The following is a 27,982-nucleotide window of genomic DNA, read 5'->3' as shown; positions in this document are numbered from 1 at the left end:
AAAACACCGAATCACTGTGTGGGTGCGATGTGATAATAACAGCCAAAGGTAATATGCATGCAAGTGTAAATGTTAGAGAGAGAGAGTGTGTGTGTGTGTGTGTGTGTGTGTGTGTGTGTGTGTGTGTGTGTAGGGGGCTGAAATCTATATTCCTGTTTGGCTGGTTGAGGCGCCAACAGCAGCAGATTGATGCCAGAAAAGGTTGGATCGTCTGCTGTATCTGGACTCAAAACAAACCTTCAGCAGAGCTGCATGTTAACGAGACGGCCCTGGGTATTAGTGATTTGAAAACACCTGATTATATCTGCGTGTGTTTGTTTGTGTGTGTGTGTGTGTTTTCGAGCATCTACCAGAGAAGGAATAGATCAAAAGATCCATCTGGAAGTCTAAAATCAGCTCAGCATCATCCCACACTGTTGTAATGTTAACAAACAAACTGCTGTCACGTTAATGAGCTCACTTTCATTTTCCAGGATCTCTGTGTGCGTTTTCTAGTGTTGCATTGTTCAACATGCAGTCTCCTGTTGTATGTGTGTTAATGAGCATGTTTCTCAGCGGTGTGTCATTAGATATACATATCTATATATACGTGTTATATGTTACGCTGTATGTCACGTTATTAAAAGGTGTTAACTTAATGTTAGTTACAAATGTGATTTAATTGCTCTTCAGAAAAACATAATTAGCCAGTGCTTTCCATACAAATGAACACATTTCATGATCAGATAAAGCAATGGCTAAGCTTAGGTTAGGTTTAGGTAGAAAAACAACTTATTTAGGGACAGATCATTGTTGGGGTCAAAGTAACAACCTGGTTAAGATTATTTCACTTGAACATGAACATAACATACCAACTAATACCAGGGCCATAATCACCAATATCAATATGAAAAGCAGTTCACTAGCAAGGACCACAACATCAACAAGAGGTATTTAAATGATTTATTAAGAAAAATGACTGATGAGCATGTTTCTTCCACTTGCTGACTGCGTTGTGGGGAGGCTTATAGGAAGTCCATCGTAGCACCTGAGCAGCGGGAAGAGGAAGAAACAGGCAAAGAGAAATAATGTGGGGGTGTGAGTGTGTTTTTACAGTTCTCAAATGTAAAAAAAAAAAAAAAAAAAGACTTAAATTTGACACTGAACAGTCTGTAAGTGTTAAGGTAATATCAGGTAGGGGAGAGAAATGTGGCATTTAATTATCACGGTATCATTTGCAAAAACATTCAGCGTTCACATTTTACTGTACTGTTAATGTTTCAATCAGTGTTGTTGGGAATTATCTGAATTAATGGAGCAGAGAGGAAAACATGGCATCAGTAGATCATGATCTAACATGAGATGGATCAATAGCTTTGACATGAAGCTCATTGACGCATGCATCAATACTCAAAATACATGCAAGACGTAGTAACAGCACTCCTCATACTTTGCCTTAAACCATCCATGGTAGTTTGATTGGATGCTGATTTTAATACCTGCACTAAATTGTCTCCTTCCCCACACACACACACACACACACACACACACACACACACACACACACACACACCAACACACACACATACTGTAGTGTTGTCAGGTGGCCCATAGGCCTTCCGACAGTAACAGAGTATAAATAAAAAGCTGAACACGCGGAGAGATGAGCCGCTTCAGCTCGCACGTTGACTGACAGCGTCGCCATCGGCCCTCTTCCCTGTTAGCGGGGATGCCCTCTGCTTCTGACGGCGTTTGAAAATCCTCTCTTCAGTTCGGCAGGAAGATGAAGGAGAGACGGTCTGCCTGCAGAGCCTCTCCGCCTCAGGCATCATGTCGGAGAATTTGTTTTGTTTTTCCACCTCACTCCTCATCTTTCTCTTTTTTTTACTGCAAGTCTTTTTCGCTGCTTCCCGTCTGCAGAAATAGATACAAGCTCAGTGGGGATTGGTGGTGCAGAAAAACTCCAGAATATCAAAACTATCAAGGATGAGTGAGGTTTTATGGTTTAGTGAGCGGCTGTTCTGCTGCTGCTGCTGCTGCTTCTGTCAGTGTGTATGTGTCTTATACAATAAAACATGGCAACCTCAGTGATAACTCATGGACTTGAGTTATCAGTTGACAAACTCAAGTCACTCAACCCTTCATAGAAACTAAAGAAGAAATCTTAACAGGCATAATTTGCAATACTCTGCAAAATGCCAACAACTGTGTTAACAATACAATTAACATTTGACTATTTTCACTTGTGATAGTTATATTATCCCATTAACCCTTAAAAACATATGAATAAAAAATGTTTTACTTACTTCTGGGGCAAATTTGAACCATATCTATTACATGGCTTTTTGTTAAATGAATAGTTAATAGTTTTAATAAGATAGTAGTTATGATGATTTATGTTTATGATGTAGCAGTGAAGACTGATGGCTCTAATGGTTATACAATAAACCCCACAGTTCCATAAAGTTCTGCTCATTTTCACTGCTTATTTTCACATTATTGCTATGTTATATTTTCATGTCTTAGGTAAAATAGGAAATGATATTGTGTAATGGTAGCTGTTTTTTCTCCAAAAATTAGTGGTGTAAAAGCTGACATACACTTTCTCTGCTCTCTGAAACATTAATAAGGGTTAAAGCTGTATTTTTAATATTTGGCCACCAAGAAGTTCTTCCACAGCACACTAGAAGCTGAACTGGGAGCCTTCCTTAAACTGTAGCCACAAAATTGGAAAAACATATCATTGTGTGCTGTTGCACTAACATTGTCATTAATTGGCCACTCAGAATGGCTGTGTAGTGTTTTGTCTGTATTTGTTTGCTTTGTGTGATGGCTTCAATGTCCAATGGAAGTGTTTCAGAAGTGGAGTGTCTCTTTTTTCAGCAAACACATTTCCACAGTAGTTTAAGGCACCCTGTGGAGTGCCTGACCTTCATTAGCTTTTTGTTTGTCTATAATGCATGCATATGTCAGACTCTTTAATTAAAGAGTGCAGTCTAGACCTGCTGTTAAAAGTGCAGTGAGATCACTTTTGCTGTGAATTGGTGCTATGTAAAAAAGATTGATTGATTGATTGACATGCCAATGGTTTCACTGATCTACAGGTGGTTGTAGTGTGTTAAGAAATGCAGGAATGCACCAGGAAAATAAGGGAAGAAGAAGACTCCAAGCGAGTTAAATATGGATATAAATAATGCATGATTTAAAATGCTAGAAAATTGCTTTGCAAATGTTGTGTGAGAAAGGGAATGCAATACCTGCTCAACACCAAAAAGCAAACAGACACAGTTAACTATAGACTAGCTGGAGGCCATAGTGGATGAATTAGCAGTTAAAGTGACAGATATTTCCCTCAGGAGTTGCTTGAACATTGGACTTATATTCACCAGGTGGACAAAAACACAACTCCAAATTAATATTAATGTTGCTGGATGTGAAAAATAAGCAGCACATTCAATGTATCAACTTAAAAGGTGATGATATGTCAGTGCTGTGCTCATGATTTGTTAGTGCTGCCCCCAGGTGGCCAAAATAATTAGTTAATGGAAGTTTAATGTGAACATTTTTCTTTTTTTTAATCTAAAACAAAACTTCACAGAGCCCCCATTTAAGGGTTATTGTTATCTATGAGTTTTATAAGCCAATTTAAAAGTGTTGGAAGATACTTTGTGGCTATACAAACATATTTGGACAAGGTTCCCTACATACTTTTGGCCACAAGATGCAAATTAGTACCAATATTTTTCCTACTGTATTTTTAGAACCTGCATTTTAGGAGGCTGCTAAGTACTGTTCACAGAGGATGCCCAGCTCATTAAACTACAATATGAACCCTTCACACAACCATTTACACAGCATCATAAGTCATGATAATTATAGAAGTAGCCGAAACACTTAAACATCAACTTGGCAGAAGCAGAAACACTGATTTTTACAATGTCCTTTTAAAAAAGTGAAGTTCATTGAAAAGCAGCATAATTAAAGTGATAAGAGCTCTTGTTTAATCACAGGTTGTTGCTGGATGATGGAGTCTTTATAGAGTCTAGTAATTTTCAACAGCGACTTGCTTTTGTGCCGTCAGTCATTATGTCGTCTAAGAAGCCTCATTTCAGAGTTAATATTCCTCAAATCAAACTGTGGATGATCTTCCTCTCTTCTGATGCTAATGCTATCGGAGACAGAGAGCGATCTGTAGAAAATCGCCCGGCGGACCTTCCACCTCTTGGCATTCTTTCCCTCACTCGACCATTCACAGACTATTAGAGCGTTTACGCCACGGGTATAGAGGGAGCCGCTGAACTCATTTCACAGGTTAATTAGAACAAAAGGATCAGCCTTTCACCGGGCGAGAGGCTTTCGATTATTGAAAGGTTGTGGCTCGCTCTCCTCCCTGCGGGCCTTTGGTGAGAGGACAGAGTATATTGGGCTCCATCACGGCTAAATGCCACCTATCAATCACCTGATCACACCTGGTCGCCGTCATTAGCGCAGTCGTGATTGAGAGGTAAGCTTTGTAGTCATCCTCAGGCGAATGCAGAGTGAGGATATTAATATGCGGCATGTCTGCGGGAAATGACATGACAAGTTGGGTCAACTTTTAAAAATGGGAGTGAGCAGATAGACTGGAGGAGTCGAAGAGTCAAGTGCTGATGGATCAACATGAAGAATGAGGTTTCAACCCCGTTCAGTATAATAACATGACCACAATGACTGTAACTCTAATTGTTTTTGGGCTTTTTCTAAATGGGCCAATGTTTACATCCAAGCAATCAACCAATTTAAATGCTCACTTAATGACTTGCAATAAACAAATAGAGTCAACTTCCCTCTCTCTATTCATCACTGTTACTCATTTCAGGGTGTTTACACTGCCATAAGATACACATCATATTTTACGACAGATACATTTAAACATCTACACAGTGACTAATACTTAATTTGCATCTTTATTGCATCTTAATAGTAATAACTTCATGTTAAAGTCTCTATTATAAATGCATTTGAGATGACATTCATCACCGCATCTCATTAAAACCTACCTTTTTAATCAGGCTTTCAATTGAATTGAATTTTATTTATTCATCTGTCTTTGAATTTATGTTTTAGTCTGTTTTCACTACTTGGACTCATTTTTTTTATTTCTTGATACCCCACCTCACATTTATGGTGTTACCCACTTTATTTTATTGTGATTTTATTGTATTATTTATTTATTATGAATCTTTTGTTATCTTTTATTTTATTTGAGTATTCTGAATGTTTACATTTTTATCCTATGTCTGGTGTTTCCTCATTGCAGATTAATGAGAGTTATGTAAAGCACTTGGTGTTACACTTCTATGGATGAAAAGTCTGATTGATTGATTGATTGATTGATTGATTGATTGATTGATTGATTGATTGATTGATTGATTAATTGATTGATTGATTGATTGATTGAAGATTAGATCATGTTTTGTAGATACTGTATAAAATGATTATTTCCTTTAAAAAATAGAAAGTCTGCTTTGTTAACTTTTCATTATAGATGATGTAGAACTTATATATGATAATTAGGTATTTAGATCTATCTGTACAGTATAACATCAGCTTCACTAATTGTTGCTCCGTAATTGCTGGATGTGTAATGAAGCAACCGTTCGCTAACAAGTTCAACATATCAACTAAAAAGCTATTCACAGCTTGTTTATGCTGCCCCCTGGTGGCCAAAAGTATGTTACTGCAGGTTTAACAATAATTTTGTGATCACAGCAAACTAAGGCAGTGTTCAGACTGACAATAGCCCATTAAAACAGTGCAGGTGCTATGGTGGTTGGGTGTGTTGGTTGAAGAACTAGTGAGACACTGAAATACGAAACACTATATATGTGAGTTTATCATACTTACAGTCTCCGGAAAGTAATCACGGCACAGTCAAATACGGCATTCTCGTATCAAAGTAATCAACCCGAAATGTGTGCTTACATTTAAGTGATTGGCCAACCCAATGCTGTCAGATTGTGTTGCGGCAAAAGTTGAGCCAGGTTCAACTTTTTTAGCTAGACGACCGCTGCAGACGTTTGACCCCCACTGTGTCAATGCACTTCCACCATTCAAATGAATAGGAAGGCTGAGATTTTTCATGCAGAGCTGATGTCGGTCTGAACTTTCCCTTTAAAATAGGAGCAGAGATAAGATATGTTTTCACTGACCTCCACTGACTCATTTGAGATACTGATGCCGACTAATGGCTTATGAAATAATAGCATACCTGTGTATTAAGGTATATTTCTCCAGAAACCATCAGATAACCCTGCTACCTGATGAACTTTGATCCATACCTTGTGACCATTTGACTTTCTCGGTAGCCTTTCATTGATTGTTTTCAGCCAGATAAAGGTCAGAAGTTCACCAAGCTTAGACCATCTCACCGTCACATCCACCTCTCCTTATTTTCTTTAAAAAAACCTCTGCCGTCAGCACAACAGATTCTTTCAAATCGAGTCAGGAGGAAAACTGAGAATGACCCTCATTCAGACCTCTAGACTCCACACACACTGCACTTCCACTAAATCGCACTAATACATAGAAACATCTGCTCCCTCTCAGAGCTATAAAAAGCTTTATCTGTATTCAGAAGAGTCTTTTCATTAGTCTTCAATATTTTTTTTGTTCTGGCCCTCTTCAACTCTCAAATGATGAGAATCAAGAAAAACACATTCAGAAGTCAAATGAAAGAGAAGTTGATTCAGGACTACATACACCATTTTGGCCTTTTGAAAGGAAAGACATTGATTAAATACATCAGAGGAAATGGATTCTCGTATCCAACACATTTACAGGCATAGAACACACAAACTATTCATCGCTAAGTATAAAGAAATGCATTTTGGTGGCACCAGAATCAATAGAAATATATGTAGTTCAACGTAAGTGCCCTGCTGGTTTTTATTCGTTATCTGAAATGATTTGTATAGAAAGTCCTGACACCTTTTTAAAGTATAAGTCTGCTGATAGTAGATGTTGTTCACATTATCAAAGAAATCATGAAGTTCAAAGCTAAAAAGTAGTGTGTGTGTATCCAAAGCGTGATATATGTAGACGTCTTTTGTGCTTCAAAAACTATTAAAAATCCATCAAGGAGCCGATGAAATGTTCCTTTATTACCATGAACACACACACACACACACACTATACTTTGTTTTACCTCAGTCACACCTACACCATTTTGCTGTGAGAAATACCCACTACATCACCAAATGTGGAATAATCCGCTGCTGAACATCCAACCTCCAAAAAAAGCACTGTTACATCCTGTTTGAGTATTGTTTTTGTTCAAAATAATAGTGTCCAGCTGTTTAAGGAAGTTATTGTGACTGCATAAGATTAATATCTTAATTAGGAGACAATGGGCTTGGAGCTGCTACATAAAGGGTAATGAAGTCAGAAAGGATTAACATGTTGTTTCTTTGTCTTTTCATGGGATAACTTGTTGATAAAGAGAAGATAAGTATGATTCCAGTCGTATCTATAAAAGGGACATATTATGCTCTTTGTGATTTCTTGTTATTCACGCACAGTATACTGTTATGATGTTGGGTATATCTCCTAAGAATTATCAAAACTTGCGGTGAACATATGTAGAAATGCTCCCTGCAAGGCAAGACACATTTTAACAAGGCAATTCAAAGAGCTTTACATAAAATATAAAATGCATCAAGGCAGGATATAAAAGCAACACATGTCAAAATAAGAAGACATTTAAATGCAATTTGCAAAGTGTTCAGAACAGATTTCAACTCGGAGATGTAGGCTGCAGATGTATTTGAGAAGTTGACATTTCCACTAAAGAAGAATTGCTACTATAATTTGTGCATGTAGCCTCCCAACTGAGACGCAGTTTCCTGTTCTGTTCTGATTGGCCAGTAGTAAAAACAGAATAGGCTTATCAGCAGCAACCTTAAATAAGTATAGGTTTTAGACAGAGGATGAACTGAGGGGCTGCATAAAGAGCCAGTTTAAGAAAATACAGATTTTTTGAGCTGTAAATTATTCAAAGATATTCTTGTAGAGCCCAAGAATATAAATGTATGTAGACCTTGAAATATGCAGAATATGTCCCCTTTAACAAAATGCTTCAAAATGCCTTGATTATTCCATAATCCACAAACCCTTTAATATAACCTCATGCTCCATTAATGCCTCAAATGTCTTTAATTTACCAGATTAGTGGAAACGCTGCTTCAATTAGCTTTTAAATTAAGTTGTTAAAAATGCTTTATCGTTAACATAAAAAAAGACTAAGGATCATATGCAACATGGAAAACCTCAATTTTGGGCTACTAAGGATCAAATTAAGCCATTGTGGGTCTTAAATGAGTCCCTTCATCCTCGTATGAAAGGATTAATGGGCTATTCGTGCCATGTCTACGTTTAATTAAACGCTGATTTGAGTTTTTGAGGGAGTGTAGAAATGTAGAAATGAGACACACCTGAACCTAAACAAACATCAAAATACTGATGGAGGGCCACCGAATCAACATAAGTGATTCTTCCTTAATGATAATAGCTGAGATAATTGTTACATTTCTTCGCAACCAAACAGGTGCCAAATGACTCCAAATTTACCCTGATTTGTTACAACTAGAAGAGGAGTCAATACTTCTTCTGTAACTACTTTATATCCTTTATGCAAAATCCAGTAATGCAAAGTATTTTGGGAAGGGCTGAACTCTCGTTAAAGATGAAACTTTGGCTGCCATCAAACATGACATATCTTCCCCCCTGAAGGAAACTGACCAGAAAATGACATTAATTTCAGAGTGTAATGACTTTTGGTGTGTCACACTTCCACTTCCTTCTCTGTGTCTCTGGTTGGACTCAGTCTGTCACATCCTGCAGGTTGTCATCGATTTACTGGAAAATAAGAGGAAGAGGATTTCCAACCAAACAGAAATCCCCTTTTCTTCGGATCAGTGCGACACGTTCTGCTTGACCAGTGAAATGTTTGCTCAGAGATATTACACACCTCTGAACTTCCCATCAGTCACAGCAGGATGAGGGTTTCAGCCTCTGAGGCGTTGGCTGGCGGTGGTGCGAAGAGGTGAGTGACAGGTCGGACTCGGTCGTCACGGGTTGCCACGCAGCGGCCTCGGTCACGACTCGACCAGCCTGTGAGTCCTGAACCACCTTAAAATACACCAGACAGACTGCTGCACATGTGCTCTGCAGATATAAAAAGGTGTTGTTTTGTAGGTGAGACAGCGACAAACTCTCTGATGCCACCTCCTCTATATGTGACTGAGGCTCTCACCATGGAGACTGAGAGCACAATTAGCGTTGATGGTAGTGTGACTGTGCCGCAAACGCTGCTACAAGGAGGAAAGGTTATGAATAAACACTTTGAAGTCAATCTCTGTTGGGTGTTTTTGGACCTTTTAACTTTTCCTTTCCTGCCACCTATCTCCATTTTAACTCCATTATGAGGTTGTCTTTCATACGTATTGAACTTGAGGGTGTGTGTGTTGTGTTAACCCGAGTGTGAGGTATGAACAACCAATTTCAGCTCATGACATTAAACAATATGAGGTGCATACATTTGTAAATTAGTTTGATCTTCGGAATTTCCCGGCAGTCATTTGAACTATAACCTACAAGTATTTTGCTATTATCAGCAGCCAAATTATACATCAAATTGCTTTTGATAAAACAAAGTCCACATCACACTGAAATTCATCCTACAAAACTGGGTGGACAAAAAAGAGTCAACAGGTAAATAGTGTCAGTAAAAACAGCAGCTACATGTTTGTGAGCTTTCTTTACTTAATGTTAAATAATCAACACTGCTGCTAGCTAACCAGCTAATATAGTGTCTTAAATTATAGTTCAGCTACTGATCAGGGGGCTGTTTGATCATAAACAACTTTGGTTTGGTGTAGTGTGATTATAGGTCCTGAACTTAGAGCAGTTGAGCCGAATCCTGAATCTTATTTTGTTTATCCCGGAAATAAACATAATTGAACCACAGTTTTGAGGTTCAATCATGAGGTTTATTTATCTGATTATCTCTTTCTTTAACCCTCCTGTTGTCCTCAAGTCAAAGAAGGAAGGGAGGACGAGGGAAGGAAAGGAAGAAGGAAGGAAGGGAGGAAAGGAAAGAAGGAAGGGAGGAAGGAAGAAGGAAGGAAAGGAGGGAGGAAGGAAGGAAGGACGGAAGGGAGGAAAGGAAAGAAGGAAGGGAGGGAGGAAGGACAGGAAGGAAGGAAAGGAGGGAGGAAGGAAGGAAGGAAGGAAGGTAGGAGGGAGGGAGGAAGGAAGGAAGGAGGGAGGGAGGGATAAAGGGAAAGAGGAAGAGAGGAAGGAAGGGAAGGAAGGAGGGAAGGAAAGAAGGAGGGATGGAGGAAGGAAAGAAGGGAGGGAGGAAAGAGAGAGGAAGGAAAGAAAGAGAGAAGGAGAGAGGAAGGACAAAGGAAGGAAGGAAAGAAGGAACAGCCAAGACAGACAGGGTCAATTTGACCCGGGAGGAGGACACGAAGGTTAATGCTGACTGGCTGCTCATGCAAACAACTGCCGAGATCTTCTTGTATTTACTCAATAATTGTCGGCATTACCTCTGCAATTTGAATGCAACCAACAGTTACACATTTTTGCATCATTTTTATTAAAATCAAATTAATTTTAAGAAATGCATAATGGTTTACATACTGTTACATATGATACAGTAGTTGTGTTTCTTTTTCCTAATGACAGACCGTTTACTTCATGAACAAACAAACACATACTTTAGTGTTGAGCTTTGACTTTGACCATTTACAGTTGACCCCCTTCGCTCCTGAAAACAGTCCAATTAAAGCAGCATCAACACAACTCAACAAATACACTCACTTAATTAGTTCGACCTAGCTAAATGCAGTCTAAAGCACCAGCACCTTAATAAACTCTGTCTGTAGGAGGGCTATGTTTGTTTAAACTGTTTTAGAGAGGTGTTGATTCACCTTAATGGTCATTTTGGATGCTGTACTTTGTAATGTTGGACTGTATTGTGTTGTACAAATGTATTTATTATATTTAGTATATCCTCAGTGATATAAACTGGCTGAACTTAACATTAAAAGCACCTCAGTATAATGCAAGCACATTACACTGTGTCAAAATGACAAAAAATAAAGTTGAATCAACACATTTCTACATCGGTTTCCATGAAAACTGAACAAAATTAACCCTCATGAAGAGAGTTGTGACTGCTGTGATGAAGTACATTACTTTTAGAGACAGTAAATAGAGATAAATAAACTTGCAGACGAGTGTATGTAGTTAAAATTCATTTGTGTGTTTGAAGTAAAACAGGAGTGTATTTCAGACGACTTGGAAAACATGCTGCAGCATCTTCTATATTCCTCTGGGAGAATACGTGTAGCCATTTGATGAGTTTTTGCACCTGCAACAGCATATTTATGTACTCCTTTGAACTTAGTTTGCACTGTTATTTTTCTATCATATCTTTTGACATGCTCAGAGAATGAAGGATCAGTCCCCCAAAATCCACATAAATCACAGGATTATATTGAAATGTCTTTGTTTGAGGACAAGAACCAAAACAACTTCCTGATGAAAGCCTGCAAATATTTGAAGATAGTTTTGGTAACTGAAGGATGAACAGGTTCAGCATTGCCTTTTTTTTTTTTTGGTGGGCATGTTTATTTTGTGCACAGATGGTGGTATAAAACTTGGACATAAAGAGTTTTAAAATACAAAAAAGTTTGATAATAAAAACTGGAAGTGCCATGTGTTATTTATTCTGACTGAAGTATTTGTGAATCAGTTGAGACCCAATAACCTTAAATACACAGCTTGGTTTTTCTTTCATTAACAAAAAAGGTTGAATATATGTTTTTCATCAAATAACCATCAAACCAGCGGGAAATCATTGTCGAGTACAGCTGGATTTTTCATTAAATCATTCTTCATAAGCTGTGACTGGATTACCCTGTAAACATCAGAGGCGTCCTCTGTGTTTCTGTGACATTTTGCAGTTGTGAGCGTTTCTGGGTGTTTGAGGCGGTGGTGATTTAAATGCTGGTATTTGTTTTTCTTTAAAGCAGCAGCAGAGTTACAGGGCAGTGAACTAGAAAATGACATTTTAAAGTCATCTGTAGCTTCTGCAGAGTGTTGTGCCCTTTCCTCAGCGGGGTAAATATTAACGCCGGCGTCGACGCCTTCCTCTTCTCCGAGAAGACGACACACCAGGCAAACTGCAGGAAGCTGCAATACAAGAGGCCAATGTTTTCCTGATGCCACCAACAAAGGTTTTACCAGCTAGGTTTTATTCTTAAAAGGGGTGTTTGACCTCTTCACAAATCAAAATGTTTTAAATCTGTACCATAAAAATATTTGCTGGACGATGTCATTTGTTGTATCTTGTGTATCTGTGAGAATGCAACACATGCAATATATATTGTTGCTCACAGTTTCATGCTTTTCCACAGGTTAACATTTAATAGCAGTAATGCAATGCAATGGAAAAGACTATTACCTGATACACACATAATAGTTTTAGATATGTTATTTAAGGGTATGAGAGTACATTCAGGAGTCTAGAAAATGAATCGTATTGATTTTGATTATCTGTTGATTTTTGGTCTAGTGCCACCTTCAGTGCAAAACTTCAGCACATGATAGTGTGATATAATTCCACTGCAGGAACTTTGGGGTAATTTTACAGGGCCGTGACCGTTGGCACATGTCTCCATTGTAGGAACCGCTCCTGAAAGACAATCTCCCAGAACTTTTACGGGGGCAAAACGAGTCCCTGCCTCTGGGTCAGGCGGGGAGTTCCGGTCCTCTGAAATGATGCCAACGCGGAAGTAACTTAAAACTGCATTCTATCAAAAGGCCACCAGGGGGCGACCGTTTTGGTGTCAAATGGACTTCCGTCTCTATACAAGTCAATGGAGAATTCACCAACTTCTCACTTGATTTCTAACCTCAGTAAACGTTTTCAAAATGTGTTTATGGTCTCAATCGCTAGTTTAAAGCCTTCTTCAATGCAGTATGATGTTCATTTGGGACATTTTGGCCTCCCTGATTTTATATTTGATGATAAAGCAGGGTATGCATTAGGGCGTGGCTACGTCGTGATTGACAGGTTGATTGGTTCACAGGTTCAGGAGGGCGCCTCATGCCCCTCCTGATGCCCATATAAGTAGAATCCATGTTTTTATTTTTCCCAGCATGCACCTGAAATTTTCAAGATGGCGCTGCTCAGATCCGATACTATTGGCCTCCGAGCAGCAGTCCACAAACCAATGGGTGACGTCACTGATGTTACGTCCATTTCTTATATACAGTCTATCGTATTACCCTTTTTTTTTTTTACTCCCATTGATGCCCATTTACACCTGCATTAGCATACTTTGGAATTTATTATTTTAAAAAAACAACCTAAAATTAAAATTAATCCATTAGTTTTTGTTTTTTTCCGACCAAACAGCGTGATTGTCTTTGGCATGTATTATATTTCCTTCTTTTTCTCCATCTCTTCCTCTGTACTGTCACCTTTTGTGTGTGTGTGTGTGTGTGTGTGTGTGTGTGTGTGTGTGTGTGTGTGTGTGTGTTGTTTCTGGAACATAATTGTGCTGCCATTTTGTTCAGGACTCTCCTAAAAAGATTCTGATCTCAAGAGACCATCCCGCTAAAAGCAAAAGGTCAAATAAAACATAAAATAAATGACAGTGGACAGGTGTTGCTATTGTTGCATCCACCGCGCGTGTGTACCATGTGAAAATACTAATTTGAGCAGCCTTGTGTACGTTCACGTCTCTCTTTGAGACAAACCGGACGTGACTCGACCCGGCTGTCTCTGTGTGTGGACGCTGGAGGTCAAAACGCAGACGGTTTCATAGATTAAAATAAAACACTTGCTCCTTTTTTCAGCTTTAAAAAAAAACACAATTTAGCGTTAAGTGACGACAGCGAACCAATTTCCTCGTCAGACATCTTTTCGACATCCTTGACCTCATGATCGCCATCTTCCCTCGGTCAGTCACATGTTGTTGTTTTTTGCTGCCGCTCTGTCTCCTCGCTCAGCGCTGATTTGCCCCATTAGTCGAGCATATGTGTGGATTGTGCTGTCGATCCCAATCAGCTGATTTGGAGCCGGGGCCTCTTCTCTGCAGGGACCGCAGCCACCTCCTCCTCCTCATCCTCCCAAAAATAGAGCTTTCACTTCCTGCTAAGTTTATCTGATGTGATAAACAATATCTGGTGTAACTTAGTCTACTTTTTAGCTAGAAATATAATATAATTCCTCTTTATTTCTACTTATTTACACTTACATATTTCCTTCTTAAGTAAGTGTAACTACACCAGGATTGCAATTGTCATCATTTTCTGACATTTTCAATTTTATTTGTGGATAAAAGAGACATTTTTATTCCTTTTATGTACATATAAATAGGAAATGTTTATCCCTTCTTTATTCACTTTGTACTTTTCTTCATTTATTTCCTTCTTCAGTTAATCTGAAACCATGACTGTCTTCTTTTCTGTTATTCTTCCTTCTTTCCTGTCCTTAAATCATTCCTTTTACTCTGCTTTTTTCTTATTTTCCATCATGTCCTTCCTCATTTCCACTTCCTATATTTCCTTCCATCTTAAACTGATCTGAAACCATGACTCTCTTCCTTTCTAGCATCCTCCCTTCTCTTCTTATTTATAGTAGTTTCTTTCATTTCTCCTTTTTTCCTTCCCTTCTTAATTCCCTGCACTTTGCATTATTTTCTTCCATCCTTTCATCCCCTTTGTTTTGTTTCCTTGTTACTTTCTCAACTGATCTGAAACTGACTTTCTTCTATCTATACTCATTTTCTTTTCTTCAAGTTTCTTTTCCTTCTTTCTTTTTCTGCTTTAACTGATCTGAAACCATTAATAACGCCCAACAATCTAAGATAAAAGGCTTTCACTAAAAGAACTGAAATAATCTGCACAATGATGGATCCTTGAGTACATTTTACTGCTAATAATTGCTCACTTTCCCCGAAGTTAAACCAGGACTGCAGGATTTGTACTTGTAAAGGTAACAGAGTATATTTTCCACTTTGGTGTTATAATGATAATTTTACTTCCTCCACGTCTGCTCTCAGTTGACTGATGTCTCGCCGGTCAGAGCTCAGCAATGATTTTTCAAAAGGTAGACAGTTTCTGCCCTTCACACAGGGGCTGCAGTTGACTGTGTGCATGTCTAACGTGTGTGTGTGTGTGTGTGTGTGAGTGTGTGTGTGAGTAGTGTGTGAGTGCAATTAGAGAGTGAGAAAGTGAGCAAGTACAAAATGTCAGTAGACTCTTGACAAAGTTGCCGTTGGCAGAGCAGCTCCTCATCATCTCCACATCGGGATAAAATGAACCCATGAGACTGCTGCCCCCGAGTCCCTCAGTAGACTTAATTTAACAGAGTTAAAATCAATTTCTCTGCTGGGTCAAATTAACTATCTCCTCGTATGAAGAAGCACCGAAACTACTTGACAGCTTGTCCAGATCCTGACTGTGTCCTTCTGTCTGTCGGCTGGCAAATCACTTATCATTTCTCGCCCAAATCTCTGATTCTGACTTGGAGAGCGGGCCGTCCGCATGGCGAGCTTCGATCTGCCAAGAAAGTGACTGCTTGGCGACGGCGCTCGTGCTGCTCTCCATATCTCAGCATGTTTTGGGTTTCTAGCAGTTGCTCTTATTTGCTGAGTGGCGCAGCAAAGATGACAGGAGGTGGAATCGAGCGATGCACTTTGGAGGAATGCAACACTGATGTAAGATACGAGTGTCGATTTTCCACTGAAGTTAAACAGTGAGGTCAGGATTCTTTCCTGCTGCAGTCGAGTTGTTTTCAGAACATTAGTGCTTTAGTTTATGTGAAAATATTTTGAATGCTGGCGTCGTAAATAAGCATCCAGTTGGTGCATTTTGCTTCTCTCTCTCTCCAATCTGACAGACACGATGAAGTCTTTCAAAGCCACAACTCTGAATTTCTCTTCTCTTTATCACAGATGGGGAAGCATGTTTACCTTTGCCAAAATTAGTGAGATTAACGCTTTATCAGAGGTGTTTTACAGTGTTTTGCAGAGAGACAGCCTTCAACAATGAACTGAAGGTGCTGTTAGACACTGCAACACGTCTCTAACTATAGTGCATGAACTCTGGAATAACACATATAAGGGTTTTGTGATCTGACAGTAGGATGATATCATTGGTTTGCACAAAAATTGCTTCCTTTCTGCAAAAATGTTGAACTTGTCCATTACCAAATTGCTTATTTCCACATCCAGCAGTTATGGCGCAACATTATCATCCATTTTGGAGTCATGTTTCTGTTTCCCTGCTGAATATAAGTCTAATATTCACTCTCTTTTAGCTCTTTTTTTACTCTCTACCAATTCCTGAGGGGAATATCTTGCTCTTTAGCTGCTAAATGCTCCACTATGTTCACCAGCTAGTCTACAGCTAACTGTCTGTTTGCTGTTTGCTGATGAGCAGGTAGAGTACAGTGGCTTTTGTAGACTCTGAAGTGGCACTATGAGAGCGGTGAGAGTGAACCAGAACAGTAAAGTTGCAGCCAGACAGCTAAACAATGAGCTGAAACTCACTATAAAGCTCTGTTAAAGCCGAAAGGAGCTGATAAATCTCTGTAGGTTCATCACTGCGAGCCACAGCCAACACATTACACACTGACATTTGATACATTGCTATTATTAAAAAAAATATCGATTACAGCCTCTTTAAGTGGCTGGTTATGCAAATATGCACCGGCTTAACTAGTTTTCAATGGATATTGCTACCCAACAACACTCGTTTATCACATTAGATGTTAAATATCACTCTTCGGGTCTTGAGTAAAATGTTAAAAATGTGCCTTTGCAGTGGGAGAAAATGTGCAAATTCCCCACAAATGGAAATACTCAAGCAAATTAAAGTATGAGAAGCAATAACTGGACTTTAGCACAGAGCTGCAGTAGAACTTCTCCTTTTGCTCCCAGCAGCCTCTGAGCTTTGTGTGTCGGCCTCAACGCAGTGATGCGAGATAACTCTCTATGTCACAGGATGCCTTTTAATAATGGCCCAGATGATAAATTGCTTTAATCAGAGGAGCGGGCTTTTCCTGTAACTTATGATACAGGAAGCTTGTGAAGAGAATTGTTACGCTAAGCCTCATTGAGCGTCTTAATGTGAATCTTTACGTGTCCACAATTAGATTAAGGTTGTGACAGGGCGGCCGACCGGCTGGCGGCGGCGGGTGAACCTCTCTGACGGCTTCTTCTTCTTCTTCTTCCTCTTCTTCTTCATATAGACGGAGGCAGTGGAGAGCAAAATGGAGGAGAGGAGTGTGTGTGTGTGTGTGAGTGTGCAGGAGGGGCAGGAATCAGTGCACGGATCAATGGAAGTCATTATATGGTGCTTACCGTTTGGCCAGGTCACGGTGTGATGGATGGCTTGTGGCAGGTAATGGTCCTCTGCAGCCTCCGCCTGAGCAAACGCAGATGATGAACTGAGATGTGTTCACTTGTCAACAACTTGTCCCGACTTCATCTGGTTCAGTGGATGCCAGCGGAGCCTGAAGGCCGCCTCGTGTGGGGAACGCACACGACTGTAACCAAAATGACTTCATGCTACGGGAGTCGCTCAGAAGTTTGACACTTCTTTTTGGAATCTGCTGCAAATATTCTGTGTTTCTCGGGTAGCCTTAATTTTTTTTTAGGGATGTTAAAATGTATGTTTTTAATTCTAAACTAATTCTGTTTGTTAAATCTGATTTTTCTGATGTTTATTTACCTTCCAGACTCCTGCTTTTGATTTCAATGATCCCAAAGCAACACACAGGACAACATTAGCATCCCCAGAGTTTTAAGGGTTGGTTGAGTTTGGTCATGTTAATATAGGCTCCAAAGACTAACAACAGCAATCACGTTTTCAGTCTCCGGAGAGTAGTTCCATGTAAAAGAGACTATACTTTAGTCTCAAATCAAGAGTTTGCGATATGTCGTACAAAAAGCTAGAGAAACACTGTAAATGGAGCCACATTCCTGCACATGCTCAGTGGGATTTGCTTTACACAGAACTACTCTCCAGAGATTGAAAACATGATCACTGTTATTCATCTTTGGAGCCGTTTCTAAACAAACTAACATGATTAAACTCTTCATAATGAAGGAATACGTGACCCAGTGCAGAGGTGTAGTTCACTGATGTGTTTTTAATAGTTTTCGGACAACAACGGGGTCTACGAGGAGCAATAAGATATATCAGACTTTGGATACACACACATTACTAAGTAGAATCAGACCAACAATGAGCTGGTTCTGTATATTGGATTTGTTGACAATAAGGAAACTATCAGGAAACGTACACACTTAATCTTTCATCCTCTCTGTATTACTGAAGAAATGTCATTAATTCCAGCATGCAATCACTTCACTCAGTGTAGTTCAGGTTAATACATGATCCTACTGTTTGATGACTGTTAATTTTTAGTTATTCTATGTTATGTGAGTGTATGTAAGTGTGTGTTTGAGCAGAGTGAATGGAAACTGTTTCCTTTTATGAGAGATAGCAAATGTCGTTGTATGTGAACATGCAATTACAATAAAGGCATTCATTCATTTAAAATTGTATTCTACTTTATTATGTTACTTTGTTATTACCATCATTCTATATTTTACCCTCATATCGACTTTATTCATCTCTTTCTTTTTATCTTTTGAATCTATTTTAAGCCAGTTTTTACTCTAACGTTTACTCAACTGTTTCCGTCTTATTTTATTCTATTTCATTTTATATTTTTATTATAGATCCTAAATCTTTAATATTTCATTTTTATGATTTTTATTTATTATGTTGTCCTTGGTCTATACACTCACAGTCTGTCTGATTACCAGCTTGTCAATCAACTGTGAAGCACTTTGAACTACATTAACCGGTATGACAGCTGCTATATAAATAACATTTGATTGATCAATTGATTGATTTGTTATTACTTCTGGTTATCTAATTTGTGGAGGCTCACATGAGGCTCATCAACATGATTATTTGCTCTCTGGAAGAATCACTGTCCTCTGTACATTCATATAAAGACACTTGCTGTGTGATGAAAACCTGTGCACATACAAGCAAAAACATTTTTCAAACTACAACTTTTTTTCTCTCATAAAAACGGTGCTCGAACATGTACTGTGAAGCACTGCTGACATGTCAAATGATGGCATTTCTACATGACCTAACATATCCTGAAAAGAGCAAATGACACATGTTGACAAAGCTTGTACAAAAGGAGAGAAAAGCAAGAAAAAAAACACGGGTTGAAAAGGGTCGACGCACCTCAACACTAGCTGCACACACCTGGGCACAAATGATAGGAATACAAAAAACATTTCTACCCACTCGTAAGGTTAGAAAACAGAAATGAGATGCAGAGAGAAGAGGCAGCAGCGGTGCAGATGAGGGTCAAACATGAATCATTCCTTTCAGAGCTGCTGCGTTCGTCCATCAGCTTCTGTTTAGGAGGAAAAAAATCATTAAATACAGCTACTGTTTAGCTCAAGGGGAGGATCCTCCACTCATTGTGTGTGTATATGTGTGTGTGTGTGTGTGACAGTGAACGTCTCATGTACTGCAGTTTCTGTCTGACATCAGAGAATAAATACACTTCTGCTTTCCGACTAAAGAAACGGCAGCGTCCGCCTGCTTTCATCCTCTAAGACGGCGCTTTATTGTATCCGGACAAAAAGCCGGAGAGCGTTATGAAACAGCTCGGCTCGGTCTGTGGCGTCGCTCCTGCCACACTGCCTCCCTGCAGACTGAAGGAGTGACACGCAGCAGGGATGGAGAGGCCATTTTGTCTTTTTTGGAAAGGCACTTTAGCTGCAGCCGCTCTGATTGCTTTTATCATTATACGCCACTACAGTCTGGCCATTTGTTCTGACCTTGGGAAATGGTTTTAAAGGTCTCGCTGCGTGTGTGTGCGTGTATATGTGTGTGTGTGTGTCTGTGTGTGTTAGAGAAATTGCCTGGATTGAGATGTTCCATGAAAATATGTAGTGAACAGCCTCTGTAGGCCAGGCGGGGGTGGATAAGGGGAAAGCTATTTGAGGGACGGGGGCACAATCCAATTTGTTTGTTCACACTCCAGCAGAGCCAGATCAGAACAATTGATACATTAGGACTGGTTTTAGAGAGCAAATATGGCAGCCTGAGAGGGAGAGAGGAGGACTATATATTGCAGAGAAGTGCTCCAAGAGTAAATTTACCTCACGGGCCATTGCACAGGGTGCAATATGAAACTATGATAAAAAAGAAATTGCTTTATTCTCTGAGTTATCAATATAATTCTGTCTCTGTAGCTCGCCGTCTCATTTTGGCGGCAGGAATCTTTTGTTGCCATGAATTTCCTCTTGCCAAAAATAAATAAATAATAATAATAAAAAAAAGAAAAAATACAGCACTTGTGAAGGTTCATTCAACATTCAGAGATAAATGCGCTCCGGGAGAGCGATGCCTCTCTCAATTTGAAAAGCCCCGTTGTGCTGTAACATCCAAATCCTTCAGACCTGAACATGTCATCTGCGCCTGCAGCGACAAAGGAAATAAATTAGGAAAATACAATGTCTTTAAATGACAATAGTGTGTTGGGAGAGAGAGAGAAGAAAAAAAGTCAGAGCCTATCTTATCTGTGAAGACGATACAGTCCAGTTTGGCTCTGCACACAGAAAAGGGACAGCTGTTATTTCCTATTCAGCAGCAGGATCCCGGCCCTGATAATGTCTAATAACGCACTATAAATTAAATCTGCCGCATCAGTGCGCTCATGACGGCGTCCCCTCGGATAAATGAGGTTCAATGTCTCAAAACGAGATTTTGGCAAACCATTATTGGGGCCTGTAGTAATCTTTTTTTTTTTTTTTTTTTTTTTTACTTTTTCATTTATTCATTTAATAGGATTATTCATGAGTCGCCGATGACAACGTGAGGAGGGGTGAAGTGGAGGAGGGGAGAGCAGGTCTTCATACTGGAGAACTGGAGAGAGAGACTGGCTGCTTGATTTACAGCTGCCGCACAAATACAAACAGTCAGAGGTGTGTATTGTTTCTCATTTGCATGGATCATATCACTAGATTAATTTTTATGATGCATGTGCTTTCAAATGTTCTGTGAAAACACATTTTAAGAGTGTCTGGCTGCTTACAGTACTCACCTGTGCAGAGTACCAGCACATTATGTTTCTGTGAGTACTCTGAGTGTTACTACTAATATGTCACTACTGCCATGTTTTAAATAATGGTACTCAGGAGACATATATGCAGCTGCAGTTTAGTTGAAAAGTAGCTGGAAAATAACTTGGGCTCAATTTTCATCCCTTTTAAATGTCTCATAACCATAGACTGTATATAAGAAATGGACGTAACATCCGTGACGTCACCCATTGGTTTGTGGACTGCTGCTCGGAAGCCAATAGTATCGGATCTGAGCAGCGCCATCTTGAAAATTTCAGGTGCATGCCGGGAAAGATAAAAACAGGGATTCTACTTATATGGGCATCAGGAGGAGCATGAGGCGCCCTCCTGAACCTGTGAACCAATCAACCTGTCAATCACGGCGTAGCCACGCCCTAATGCATACCCTGCTTTATCGTCAAATATAAAATCAGGGAGGACAAAATGTCACAAATGAACATCATACTGCATTGAAGAAGGTTTTAACCTAGCGATTGAGACCATAAACACATTTTGAAAACGTTTACTGAGGTTAGAAATCAAGTGAGAAGTTGGTGAATTCTCCATTGACTTGTATAGAAACGGAAATCCTTTTGACACCAAAACGGTCGCCCCCTGGTGGCCTTTTGATAGAATGCAGTTATAAGATGTTATCAGTTCAACATCACAGAACTGATAACATCTATTATTTGCATCCTGGAGCAACATGCAAATAAGATCAAGCACTAATCCAGTCCAGAGAGTATTGGTGATGCATCTGAGGCTCTTTGGTAATGGCTTAAAAAATAAGACCTGCACTTTAGCAGCTTAGTTACTACAACAATAACTGTTAAACTATCTGCATGCAGCTGACAACTATTTAAATTAACACAAACAACATGACACTCATTCAGTTGACAGGTATATATCCTCTATATGACCATATGTGTTGAAATATGTGTCAAAAATAACAACAGCTAATTTCAGCGTCACTTCAGGCAGATATGTAAAGGCTGTGAGTGGCTTCCACAGATTGCTTGCAAGTTGTTATTGTATTCACAGTTGGCTTATTTTTTTATATAAGATAATTATCTGATCCACCTCAGATGTGTGAAGTGTAAATGGACTTTTCTCATGTTTCTAAAAATGGTCACTATGTAAAGTAATGAGGATTTCTGAAGCACACATTCTTTCTTAACAATTAACTACTGGCCATATGTAGCTGTATGAATGGCAGATTTGTTATTATTTATAGTGACACATACAAGTAAGAGTCATTTAAAGTACATTACTGACATTCAGCTGCAGTTTATTAAAAAAACAACATTAATTTTAGTTAATTTTACAGGGATTTGTTTGCTGCAGCAATTTGAAAATGTTGAAAAAACACTTTATATTTGAGTGATGAAGTAAATTAGCATTGACAGAATAAAAGAAGACGCATGTTTCTACTGAAAAAGACTCTATAAGGGTCTACAATTTGGAGGATTGATCTGCTGAAAAGGGAAAGCACTTGTGATTTATGACATCATCACTAATTTGGAGCTAATCGTGGTCCAGTTTGCAACTTACACAAATGTGATGTGGAAGGTTTGAAGCCTCCACTGCACAAATACTGAGAGTGGACTTTACAGTGAAGTAGGAGACATCTTCTCATCTTATCTCTGTTGACATCTGAGTTTCACTGCTGATACTGAAACAGCTTTAACCTTCGTGTCGTCCTCCCGGGTCAAATTGACCCCGTCTGTTTGGACTGTTCCTTCTTTCCTCCCTTCCTTCCTTCCGTCTGTCCTTCCTCCCTCCTTCTCTCTTTCTTTCCTTCCTCTCTCTTTCCTCCCTTCCTTCTTGCCTCCCTCCCTTTCTTTCCTTCCTTCTTTCCTCTGTCCTTCTTTCCTTCCTCCCTTGCTCTTTTCCTTTCTCCCTCCCTCCTTCATTCCTTTTTTCCTCCCTCCTACCTACCTTCCTTTCCTCCCTCCCTTCCTTCTTTCATTTCCTCCCTTCCTTCCTCCCTCCTTTCCTCCTTTCCTTCCTTCCTTCCCTTCTTTCTTTCTCCCTTCCATCCTTCCTTCCGTCTTTCCTTCCTTCTTCCTTCTTCCTTCTTCCTCTCTTCCTTCCTTCCTTCCTTTCATCTTTCCTTCCTTCCTTCCTTCCTTCCTTTCATCTTTCCTTCCTTCCTACCTTCCTTTCTTCCTTCTTCCTCCCTTCCTTCCTTGACTCGAGGACAACAGGAGGGTTAACTTAGAGGAACATAAATGTGTTTCGACAAAACCATTTTTTTTCATTCAACAAAATAATCCAAAACTCTCAAATCCGTCTGAACCTCATTTATCATCGATCACAGGATTCTCTGAAAGAGCTTCATGCCTCAAAATGAAGCTGAACTGTACTCAACAGACCTCTGAGCTTCTGTTTAAAGCACAACTTCCCTTCTATAAATGTGCAGGATTCACAGGCAGCTAAATGTTCATATAATATTTGCACATTTACTCTCATAACTGACGTTTAATAAACCTTGCGTGCATGATTATTGGACTCAAACGTTGCACGTGCGTCGTGCTCTTTAAGTTACTGGTTTAGAGAAATGTCTTCTATTCAAATTCAAGCACTGGGTAGATAGATATACTGCAGATAGATTTAATTTCCTTTCTTCACTTCCTTTTTTTCCCCTCCTGAGGTTTTATGAATCTGATAATACACTCATCTCATCCACGCACACTGTGCTGTGTCAAACCTCTCAGACATCCAAAGTCAAACCAGAGCAACCTTTCATTTTCTTTTTCTCTCTTTGCTTCTTTCTTTCTTCCTTTCTTTCTTTCTTTCTTTTTTTTTGTCTCTAAGTAACACTCAAAATGAAAAGCCACTTAATCCATCTTCTCCTACATAGGCTCTCTTTTCCAGGCAGCATAGATGGTAAAGTACATAAGTCTACTGCGACGAGTCAGCCATATACAGAAAAACCATCTGTCTTCATCATTCTTTGGGCACAATTGATCTGCGGCACTCTGGAAAGTATTTATTATGAAAAGTCTCATTTTTTAAGCGCCCCGTTTAAAGTAGCAGCGGCCATAAATCACCCCGGAATCGAGGCAAATCAGAGTGCTCTCCCACTGGAATCCATTATTCCTATTATATCAGCTCTAAGTGGACATAACAGCTTAATCCTGTATCGATCTGAGCCTGTGCGTTGGTCATCCCATCCAATCCCGCCCCTGATATCTGAGATGCTGCGTGACGAGCCTCGTGTCTGCTCTCACTTTAAATAATCACAGAGGAGAGCCTGCGACGTGCGTGCTAGCTCGGCTAACTCTTTCCTCATTAGAAAGCAATAAATAATGTGTGTGTGTGTGTGTGTGTGTGTGTGTGTGTGTCAGTGTGTGAGGTCTAATCCTGGCTAATACAACTTCAGCGAGCTGGCAGCCCTGGTAATTAAGTGAGCAGCAGTCTGTTCTGATGGCTCTCATACACACAGGCATAAATTATTGAAGTGCCGTTAAAATAAATAATGAAGTCGATTGCAGCATTTTGGATGTGAGCGGGAGGTTAAATTATGCATGAGCTCAATATTTGTAAGTGTAATAGGAAGTAAGTGTGGTGGTTTTTAAAACCCGCCAGGAAGAAAATCCCCTCCCACCCACCACTATTAGCCACATTTAATTTAAGTGGAGGGAAAAAAACAACAACTCTAGAGTCAAACTTGACAGAAGATATCTGTCTCCGTGGTTACATTTGGGGCTCGGGTCAAGGTTTTTTGATGAGATCTGACAGTGGGGGAAACGTGGAGGGTGGAGCTGGTGGGTTTGGCCTCGGGGCATCTGGAGCTGCAGGGTCGGTCTGGGAGGAACAACAGGAGGGGTTTGTAGTTTGTTGGTGGGGGATCACTCACACCCAGCGTTGCCAATTAAAGGAAAGGAACATGTGTCTGAGCTTAAATGAGCCGCGTGCCGGTGTCACTCTGAGATGCTTCGTTTGATTTTATACTTTGGGTGGAACGTTAACAAGTCTGTCAATCATCCAATCAGCTGGAGAGAACTCCAATCTGCATTTATCTTAAGAATAATATATTCCCTATGTCAGTGTTTTATTTGGAAAGTTGCTGTTAAAAATTCAAGTGTTTTTCTTCTTGTTGCTTCAGTTGCATGTTTGAGTTTCAGCGGACAGAATCGTCAATGTGCTGAGCTTGTTTTCGAGCCTTTCCACCTAAGAAAAAACGACCCTATAGGTCAGAAATTCAATCACCAAAAACGACCTATAGTTGTGTTTGAGTGACACATGCCAGCTAGTAGCCTTAGTAATTATGACCTGGACCTTTGACCTATGACTGGTGGATGGCTGGATAGTTAAATGGCAAAAAAAGTGGACATAGGGGCAAGAAACTGCTGTTAGCTTCCTGTTTCAACCATGAGTCCGATCATTAAAAAAAAGAAGGAATGTGGTGTTTACTGTTGCCATGTTATTAAGAGAAAGGTCATTGTACTGATGGTATAATGACAATAAAGTTAATTCATTCATTCATCATTCATTCATGATGACAGAGGTGTCATTTGTGCCTAAACCTAACCATGGCTTCGTCCAAAATCACTCCCGTATTCATTCATTCACTACTCTCTATATAATAAACACTGAACATTTCACACACTAACTGATCCTCATCATTTTGTGTCGTCACCATCAGCTGTAGAGTCACTTCTTTAAAATGTGGAGTAAATTGCATTATGGGATTATTAGCAGAAACTAGTGAACATGCCATGGACGCTACTATTTTCGGTCCATGGTGGAATATTTGAGGCTCTAATGTTATACAGTCGAGATATTTACACATATTCAGACATTCAGACACTCAAATAAAAAGGCGGAGGGTAAATGTAGAGCACTACTGTATATAGTACCATACCTTAACCAACGTGTTTTTACATGATGAAACCTGTTTCGATTGTTGATTGGGAAGCAGATACAAATTACTTATATGGTCATTTAGTTTGGAGGACTTCAAATTAATCTGCTGAAAAGGGAAAACATTTGTTATTGGTGATATCAAACATAATTTGGAGCTAATCGTGGTCGACTTTGCAACTTATACAAGTGTGATGTGGAAACTTGAAGCCTCCACTGCACAGACACTGGACTTTACAGTGAATCAGGAGACATCTTCGCATCTTATCTCTGTTGACATCTGAGTTTCACTGCTGATACTGAAACAGCTTTAACTTGTAGGAACATAAATGTGTCTTTATAAAACCTACTTTTTTCATTCAACAAAAGAAGCCAAATCTCTCAAATCTGTCTCAACACAAACATCTGTGCAAGAACTGAAATATGCTATATTTAAATCATGCTATAAACATATTTCAGTTACATAAAGAGGTTTAAAACCCAGCCGTACCTGATCCAGTACCAAATGCACCAAATGCATCAAAATAACACTAAAATCTCTGTCGTATTTCACTGAAATCATGTTGGAATTAAGATTTTTATAGGAGACTGACAACAAAAATACTCAATGTAGACTGTGAGTGTGCTTTAGGATGTATGACATGGACACACACACACACACACACACACACACACACACACACACACACACAGTTCCTGTCAGTAATGGCCTCCCCTTCTCCGTCTCATCTATAAATAGGCTGAAGCAGAGCGTGAAATGAAAAGCAAGGGAACAGCATGAAATGGGACTAAAGTTGGGAAAATGGACATATTTATCCTTTTGTTTTTGAAGAAGGCCGGGGAAATAATGGCACAATTTTTACATAAAGCCATGCAATCTTCACAAACACTGCAGATATTATGCTCATTTTTTACGACCTTGCCTTTGTTTTTATTCTCTATAATAATGGATCACTGTCAGAGACTCTTGTAGGGACGGAGGTCTCATGTTGTTTCAGTCCGATATGCAGATGAGAGCGTCGGGAGAAAATAACAGGAATTATACGTTAAAACAAACAAACTGCTGGAATATTTTACTCACTGGCTTGCAGAGAGTCAAATATATTTGCATTAACATTTGTTTTATTATTTCTTGTATTTTCGGATCATTGTAGTATTTTGGCACGAGGTCATCTGTGACCACATATTTAAAATGTCCGTCTCAGTCAATTTTTGCTCTTATAGCATTTCACAAAACAATATGGACACAATGTTTTATTGTATTTTTAGCCTAAACCAACACAGGATATTTGAGTCAGATATTGCCTTCATATTTTAGAGTTTAGAGAATACACAATCCATGAAATGAAATAAGATTTTTTGGTAATGTTCCTTAAAATTGTGTTTTTCTTGGGAGGAAAGTCTCTTCATGGTCGAAATAGTTAAAGCAGTGGTCTCCAACCCTGCTCCTGGAGAGCTACTGCCCTGCATGTTTTAGGTATCTTCTCACTCTAACACACCTGATTCTAATAATCAACTCGTTATCAAGCCCTTTGACGAGCCTCAGCTGCTTGATAACGAGTTAGAGTGAGGAGATACCTAAAACATGCAGGGCAGTAGCTCTCCAGGAGCAGGGTTGGAGACCACTGAGTTAAACATTAACCAACGTTGTTATTGCACGAAGCCCAAAACAACTTATTCATGTGACAGATGCCATCTAGTGGCTGCAGATGTTTCCCTTATGTTCAAAATCATCATTAAATCCCAAACTATGATCTAAACCTTACCAAGTGTTTTTTTGTGTTTAAAGTTAACCAGACTTTAACCACAACGTTGTAATATTATAAAAAATCATTTTTTTAAATTTTTTTTATCTGGAACAATTTAAAAAAGCACAGATACATGATGATTACTACAGATAAAGGTGC

Source organism: Scomber scombrus, chromosome 9 (genome assembly GCF_963691925.1).
Source record: "Scomber scombrus chromosome 9, fScoSco1.1, whole genome shotgun sequence".
NCBI lineage: Eukaryota > Metazoa > Chordata > Actinopteri > Scombriformes > Scombridae > Scomber > Scomber scombrus.
Note: the sequence above shows the minus strand (reverse complement) of the source record.